The sequence below is a fragment of the Pantherophis guttatus genome, chromosome 10, assembly GCF_059756535.1.
Source record: "Pantherophis guttatus breed Tessera chromosome 10, ASM5975653v1, whole genome shotgun sequence".
NCBI lineage: Eukaryota > Metazoa > Chordata > Lepidosauria > Squamata > Colubridae > Pantherophis > Pantherophis guttatus.
Window position 1 is genome coordinate 18,856,204 of NC_142072.1, and position 8,137 is coordinate 18,864,340.

Genomic DNA, 8,137 nt, shown 5'->3' on the forward strand with positions numbered 1-8,137 from the left:
CCAGCAAAGAGATACAGTCTTGGAAGCACTAACTTTTTGTTGACATCTGGAAGTGGTCCAGATGTTTGCAGCCCAGATGTAATAGCCAGGTCCATGAAACTCCTGGCCATGTAGGGAAGGAAGCCGAATGGTGGATTAAGGATGGGAGGAAAGTTTCATGAACTTCAGTGTTGCTCAACCTTAACTCTCAGCAGCTGCCACCACCAGAGAGCTACCGATAAGGGTTGCTGGCAGTTGAAGCTCAGCCACTTGGGAACCACTAATTGTTCCCCACTAATAGTTGCTATTTTGGTTTTCTCTCGAAGCAATTCCACAAAATCCAAACTTCCTTGGGGAAAGGTTGCTGGAAAATGTCACATAATGAGGAACGTGTGGAGTGTGGGTGAGCTTCCTTAATGAGTCCCTTGGCCAGGCCAAGGCAGGTTGCACACGCTTGACCAACAGTGGAGATAGGGACTGCTCTGCTTTAGGGCAGTATAGTGGGTGCTAAAGCTGCTGTTGTGGCTTCTCTACCCCTTGGTTTAGATGTGGGGCAATCATTCAGCTTGACAGAAGCCCTTGTGAAGAGACAGAACAAGAGAGTAACAGAATTGGAAGGGACCTTGGAGGTCTTCCTGTCCAACCCCCTGCTCAGGCAGGAAGCCTTATACCAGGGGTCGGCAACCCGCGGCTCTGGAGCCGCATGTGGCTCTTTCATCCCTCTGCTGCGGCTCCCTGTTGCTGGTCGGCTCCACAGTTGATAGGGCTTTTGATTAGGACAGAGAGAGGAAAAAGGAGGAGACTATGATGGGGGAACCGGACTTCCGGTCGGCTCCAGAATTGAACAGGGGTTTTCTGTTAGGACCTTTGTGGATCTTTGAGTGTTTAAGGTTGCCGACCCCTGCCTTATACCATTTCAGACAAATGGCTGTCCAATCTCTTCTTAAAAACCTCCACTGTTGGAGCAGCCACAACCTCTGGAGCAGGGATGGGCTTCAAAAATTTTAGCAAGGGGTTCTCTGCCCAGTTGCTGGGTGGGTGTGGCCATGGTGGGCGTGGCCTAGCCAGCCTCCTGCACCAGTGCAGGAGTGCGTTTTCACCCTCCCCGGGCTCCGGAGACTTTTCTTGAACCTCAGGGAGGGTGAAAATGGCCTCCCCAGGCTCCGGAGGCCCTCTAGAGGTTGGAAATGGGCTCGTTTCTGGCCTTCCCGAACTTTTAGTAGGCCTGTTTTTCACCCTCCCTGAGCCTCTGTGCACGTCCTGCACTTACCTCCATCCAAAACGGGCCACGTGGGGACTCCTGGGAGGGGCAGGGTGGGATGGGCGGGGCGGGGCCAGCCAGGAGTGGGATTTGGGGGTTCTCCGAACTGCACAGAATCTTAGCTAGAGGTTCTCCCAAACCTCTGTGAACCCCCAGCAGCCCACCCCTGCTCTGGAGACAATTTTTGGAGACCCCTCATTCCAGTTTCTCACAAAGCCAGGTGCAGCTTCACTTTGTGGCATAGCCTTGAGAGGTCCTTCAGAGAAGCAAGGACCACGTTCTCTCTCTTTGAAGATCTGAGAATATTTGAGATCCTCCACCACAAACTCTTAATCGACAAGAAATCTGTCCATTTCAGTTATAGTCCACTTCTTCTTCTTTTTTTTTAGTTCGTTTATTTCACTCAGAGCAAGTTTGGTTGATTCAAAGCAGATTAGCAATCCAATATGTATTTTGGTGTCGCATAGTGTGAGTGACATATTGCCAGTCACACACTATGCCTTTTGCATTTTTTGGTAAATCATTTTGCCTCATATATTGTATTTTGACTTTATTTTTTAGGAGAAATGTGTGCCAGAATCAAGTCTGCACGGATTCAAGTCTATGTGGGCTTTTATATATGATATACTTATCTGAATGGCCAACACAGCTGCAAAATCCACAGGAGACCAAATTTGTCAAGCCTTGCTGAGTTTGGTTAGCAATTTGGTTTGGAAATGAATGAGCTCGCTTTCAAATGTCAGTTAAGCAAATTTCTCTCCCGTCTCTGCTTCAAACCTAACCATGAAAGACTTAAGGAAAAGTGCTTGGGGTTTTCCTCTGTGAATTGAGGGCTGCCTGCAAGCATCTGGTTGGTTATTTGTAGGAAAAGTGGATTACGTGGGATTTTCTTTGAAATTCTTCTAATCCGGCGACATTTTTTTTTTTCGTTTGTTGCCTGCAAACTTGACTCAGCCTGGAAAATGTTCCTCTTGCTCAAGTGGGCAGCAAAATCGGATAGCTTGCAAAATTATTTAGCAAGTAGAAAAATAGAGTCTGGGGACTGAAATAATATAAAAAGCACAAATAAGTGAGTAAATAAAATAAATGCTGCCAGTTATAAAAGCCTGTGGCTTCAAACTGCACTACAAAGAGAGAGGAGAAGGAAAAGGAGGAGGAGGAGGAGGAGGCATTTTAATTTAAGTGTTTATTTATTTAAATGTCTTATCTGCCCAGCCCTAAAGGTGTGGGGCAGATGAATGAGCTTGGTAAAACCAACGCTTAAAAAAAAAACACTAAAACCTTGAGATTCAGAGATTAGCCGAGATGTCTAAATTAAAATTTACAATCAAGATTCCTCCTTCATTATCCTCAATAATCATTTTCCCATTTATAATTTTTTTTAAAAGGCCTGCTTTACTACAGGCACATCTCTGGAGAAACAGGTCCCTCAAATGGCGAAGTGGGCAATCAAAATTACAGGCATTCCTTGGCTTGCGACCATAATTGAGCCCAACATTTCTGTTGTTAAGAGAGACATTTGTTAAGTGGGTTTGGCTCTATTTTATAACCTTTTTTTTTTTTGCCACAGTTGTTAAATGAATCACTGCTGCTGATAAGTTAGTAACAGGGGTTGTTAAGTGAATCGAGCTTCCCCGTTAATTTTTGCTCGTCAAACAATCACATGAGTTTGGGACACAGCAGTGTCATAAGTTTGATCCAGCTGCCGAGCATCTGAATTTTGTTCACAGGATCGTGAGGCTGTTACAAAGGTCATAAGTGTGAAAAATGGTCATAAGTCACTTTTATTCAGTGCCGTTGTAACTTTGAACGGTCGCTTAAATGAAGTGTTGTAAGTCGAGGAGTATCTGTATTTGACAAAATTACAGTTGCAATGCAGGATTCTCAGTGTTTCTCAGCCTTGAAATTCTAAGATGGATGGACTCCAACCCATCATTCCCCAGCCAGCCACGCTGTTGTTCTACTGCTTCAACTCATCTGGATGGGGAACTAGGGATGCAGAGAAAAGTTTGAGAAGGGGGCATGGGTCACCTTTGGGTCACACTCATGCACATCCCCACACATGCTCCACTGGTCCTCCCAGAATTTTCTTTCAGCTCTTCTCAAGTCCTCCCCATGTTTTGGAGGCCATCATCAGACAGAGTACCTCCTCTGGCTTCTAGCTCAATGTTTCTCAACCTCAGCAACTTTAAGATACTGTATGTGGACTTCAACTCCCAGAACCCCCCAGCCAGCATGCAGCACTTGAAGTTCACCCATCTTAAAGGGGCCAAGGTTGAGACCCCTGAGTGCTGGTCTGAGCAGAAAAGCTCAGAATATCAATCAATATAGATCTTCCTTAAGAGGCAAAGAATTAGATGCAAAGCTGTAGCGTAGGTACTATCTTGCCGGACCATCGTACCTATGTAAAGCATCTCAGGATTGCCCGGTCATCGGCTAATTAAAAGTATAATATAGTTGCCATATAAGGGATGTGGTGGCTCAGTAGCTAAGACACTGAGCTTGTCGATCAGAAAGGTCAGCAGTTCGGCAGTTCGAATCCCTAGTGCCGTGTAACGGTGTGAGCTCCCGTTACTTGTCCCAGCTTCTACCAACCTAGCAGTTCAAAAGCACGTAAAAAGTGCAAGTAAAAATATAGGGACCACCTTTGGTCCATGCGTCTTTGGCATTTAGTCATGCCGGCCACATGACCACGGAGACATCTTTGGACAGCGCTGGCTCTTTGGCTTTTAAATGGAGATGAGCACCGCCCCCTAGAGTTGGGAACAACTAGCACATATGCGTGAGGGGAACCTTTACCTTTACCCTTATGGTTGCCAAAAGGGTAGGGCTACTAAATCTGGGCTGCAAGATTCCAGGCAGCCAGACGATGTCAGCAAAGAGATGGAGGAAAGCTATATTTGATGCTATCTACTGGTCAGTGAGATTTTTGCTTTTTTTAAAATGAGCACATTTTTAAACTGCTGCATTGATAGTGATTCAGTTTCCAAACCATGAGAACTTATCATTCTTTGGTATTCAGCATCAGTTGGATTCCCATTATGAAAAGGCTTGCCATATCCTATCATTTAGAATAGAATAGAATAGAATAGAATAGAATAGAATAGAATAGAATAGAATAGAATAGAATAGAATAGAATAGAATAGAATAGAATTTTTTATTGACCAAATGTGATTGGACACACAAGGAATTTGCCTTGGTCCATACGCTCTCAGTGTACATAAAAGAAAAGATACGTTCATCAAGAATCATAAGGTATAACACTTAATGGTAGTCATAGGGTACAAATAAGCAATCGGGAAATAATATCAATATAAATCATAAGGACACAAGCAACAAAATTACAGTCATACAGTCATAAGTGAGAGGAGATGGGTGATGGGAAGGATGAGAAGATGAGAAGATTAATAGTAGTGCAGATTTAGTAAATAGTTTGACAGTGTTGAGGGAATTATTTGTTTAGCAGAGCGATGGCGTTCGGGGAAGAACTATTCTTGTGTCTAGTTGTTCTGGTGTGCAGTGCTCTATAGCGTCGTTTTGAGGGTAGAAGTTGAAACAATTTATGTCCAGGATGCGAGGGATCTGTAGATATTTTCACAGCCCTGTTTTTGACTCGTACAGTATACAGGTCCTCAATGGAAGGCAGGTTGGTAGCCATTGTTTTTTCTGCAGTTCTAATGATCCTCTGAAGTCTGTGTCTGTCTTGTTGGGTTGCAGAACCAAACCAGACAGTTATGGAGGTGCAGATGACAGACTCAATAATTCCTCTGTAGAACTGTATCAGCAGCTCTTTAGAAAAATTGATACTTGGGAAGTCAAAAATAAGAAATTAGTTGTACTCCAGTGAGAACCTTAGTATTGGGGCAACCGCAGGGAAGAATAAAAAAAAATTAGTGGTTTTGATCATGTGAGTATGGCGACTATTTTGCTTTTTTAAAACATATCCTGCAGATTCCTCTGCTAGATGTAATTCTAATTGGAACGCTTTCTATGCTGTTCGTATTTCAGAACTGGGGTCATTTGTAATGATCTCCACCATCCTGTGTTAAATGGAACGGGGTTCTTCAGCCATAATTATTGTTTCTTTTTCTTTTGGAAAGAAATGAGGGGTTGGCAAGTTGGGGAAAGAGAGAGAGAGGGAGAGAGAACAAGAAGGCAAAAGAAAGAAAGAAAACAGAATGTGGAACACCCAGGCTTTCGTGTATGTAATGAAAATGGATATAGTAATTTTATTCCTGGTTCACAAATGCAATGGACTGTAAAACAACATTGGGTATCGTTGTGCTCAAAGGAAGGAATTGTTCCAAAGGGCTTAACAAGACCCTGAAATGTTCAGGAAGTCCATATGGAAAACCTCTTGTGGGTTTTTTTCCCCCTTCCTCGAAGATCCGTGTGCTCAACAATTAAATCGAATCCCTACGCCTCTCCTTTGACTTCTGCAAAAAAAAAAATCACAACATTCTAAGGAAGCCAGCAGGAGATACAACCCTGAATCGATTTCTGGCTGACAACATGTGTGGCAGTGAGACAAGAATTTCACAGCTCGGCTGCTCATTGCCCCTGCAGACTGCTTTTCGGAACCGAAGAACCGTTCTCATGGTGAAGTTCAGGCCACTACTCACCCACCCGTTCTTCCTTCCTTCCTTCGTGTAGAGCAGAAGTGCTATCCCTCCAGATGTGGTAGCTCGTCAACATCTGGAGATCCCAGGCTTCTCCATCAGTAGCATGAAGCATAGAATTGCTGAGTCTGTTGGAGCTTTCCGGTTTTTGGAATTGGGGGTGGGGGTGGGGTGGGGTGAAAGCAAGGCATGAGAGTTCAGTCATTGTGTTTAAATATTGGCAACCACAGCTTAATGAGTTCCATCTACAGCCCATCTTAAATTAAAACTTCTATCCTGCATAATCCAGAGATAAAGCATTAAAAAAAAAATACCTTCTGCTATTTTTCCAGGAAGTGAACTTATTTTTTTGAAACGGGAGCACTGATTACTTTGCCAATATCGTACATTAATGTTATGACAGAATAACAGAGTTGGAAGGGAGGGACCTTAGAGGTCTTCTAGTCCAACCCCCTGCTGAAGTAGGAAACCCTATACCAGTGATGGCTAACCCTTTTGCCATCGCATGCCAGGAGGGGGGTGGGTGGGAAGGTCGCACGCACGCGTGCCCACACCCATAATTCTATGCGCCCCACCCCCGCGTATGCATGCACAACCCCCCCACACTCCCTCCGCTCCTGGCACACGATGACCCGGTAGGCCTGTTTTTCTCTCTCACCTGGCTCCAGAGCCTTTCTAGGAGTCTGGGGAGGGCAAAAATGGCCTTCTCCACCCCCCCACATTTCAAAACATGAGAACCCAAAGGCTGAGAAAAGAGCCAGGTTTGATTGTTTTTTAAAAATTTTATTACAGTATATCTATATATATAAACATGAAAACCACTCAGGCTGTAATCACAAAATCTCCGGAACCATAAAGCCTACAAACCTGAAATTTGCCATGCATGTTCCTCTTGGTTTCTAGGTGCTCACTAAGAAAGGATTTTTCAAAATGACAATCAGAGCATTAGTATTCCCTACATTATGATTAACACGCTCTGATGCTAAGAGTTCTACTCCCCCTCCCCACCTGAAAAGAAATCTGTTCCAAATGCAAAACACAAGCAGAGGAGAGGAGTTTCAGTTTCAGCAGCAAGCAGGGGATAGGATAGGGGAGGCTTCTGTGGGGCAAGCCTGAGAGAGAGAAGGGGATAGGAGAGGCCCGATCATAACTACTCATTAATTTTCAAGCTGTAAGTGTTGATTTATCACATAGTTTCATAGCGAAGCACAGGTATCCAGCTAGTTGTAAGATAAAAATACAATTAGAAACAAAATTGAGAAAATTAATATTAGTTTTAAAAAGTATGAATGAGTAACTTTACATCCAAAAGTGAACAAAACCCATTTCTTACACATTCTTAGCTAAGACTGGAAAAAGAAAACCAGAGATTCTTTTAAAAATAATGATCTGAGAATCATTTGGTTCATTAGATTTTGCAATTCTGACATGATCAAAGATTGGTTGTGCCTGAACAGCCCACAGCCCACAAACTAGCAAGCCACATTTTTATGTGCCATCAGCCCATGTGGTTATTTAATGGTGGAGTGTGGCTATACAAACCAAAGAAATTGGATTAATTGAGTAAACCATGGTTAAGCAGGCATGCAATTGCAACCCCAAGGAAAGACAAGAATCTAGCAAAAGAAAAAGAAAAAGCAAGCACAGAATAGCCAAAGTGAAATAAAACAGCTGTCAGCACTTCAAGCTTCATTTACTCTAGTGCTGATATAAGAAGGAGAAGCAGAGGCGTCTGGAAAGGGACGTTTGACTTTTCACCTACTTATTTTCCCTGGAGATAATATCCCCTAGGAGATGAGATGGGAGGGGGGAAATTCCTTTGAGCTGGAGTGGTAGATTGGGGTAGAATGACTTGGAAGATGGCCAATGAGTGCAGGGGAGAGGGGAACGGAAAGGGAGGGTTTTGGGTCTGGAAGTCAGTGTTGGCTACGATGAGCCAGGATCTAGAATGTCGTGCTCAATAAATGGGAGTTTTTATCAAAGATTTTGTTTGAAATGCAATTTATTTGAGACGACCTCAAAACTTGACAACAGCCCTTATTACAGTCTTTTATTTCTCCAATTTGTAAATATACCATCATTCATAGCGGAAATGGTTAATATAAAATAGAAGAGAAAACTATGAAAATAGGGCTGGGAGGTGAGATATATGTTTAAAAAAACCCAAAAAGTCCAATTTGTACTTTTTAGCAAGTTTATTAAATTAGAGCCACAATTCAGTTTTGTACTCTCTTGGAGTATACTGTAAGATAACATACAAATAGAAACCAAAATTGA

The 8,137-nt window shown here is 43.2% G+C and overlaps 1 long non-coding RNA gene across 1 annotated transcript; it reads right to left on the reverse strand.

Annotated features, from left to right (window-relative positions):
• Positions 1-5,443: 5,443 nt before the first annotated feature.
• On the reverse strand, positions 5,444-7,837 carry LOC117663502 (uncharacterized). The gene is made up of 2 exons (XR_004590723.3): positions 5,864-7,837; positions 5,444-5,677 (listed from the first exon to the last, which is right to left on the reverse strand). It is a non-coding gene; the product is annotated as an uncharacterized LOC117663502 (long non-coding RNA).
• Between the last annotated feature and the right edge of the window lie 300 nt (positions 7,838-8,137).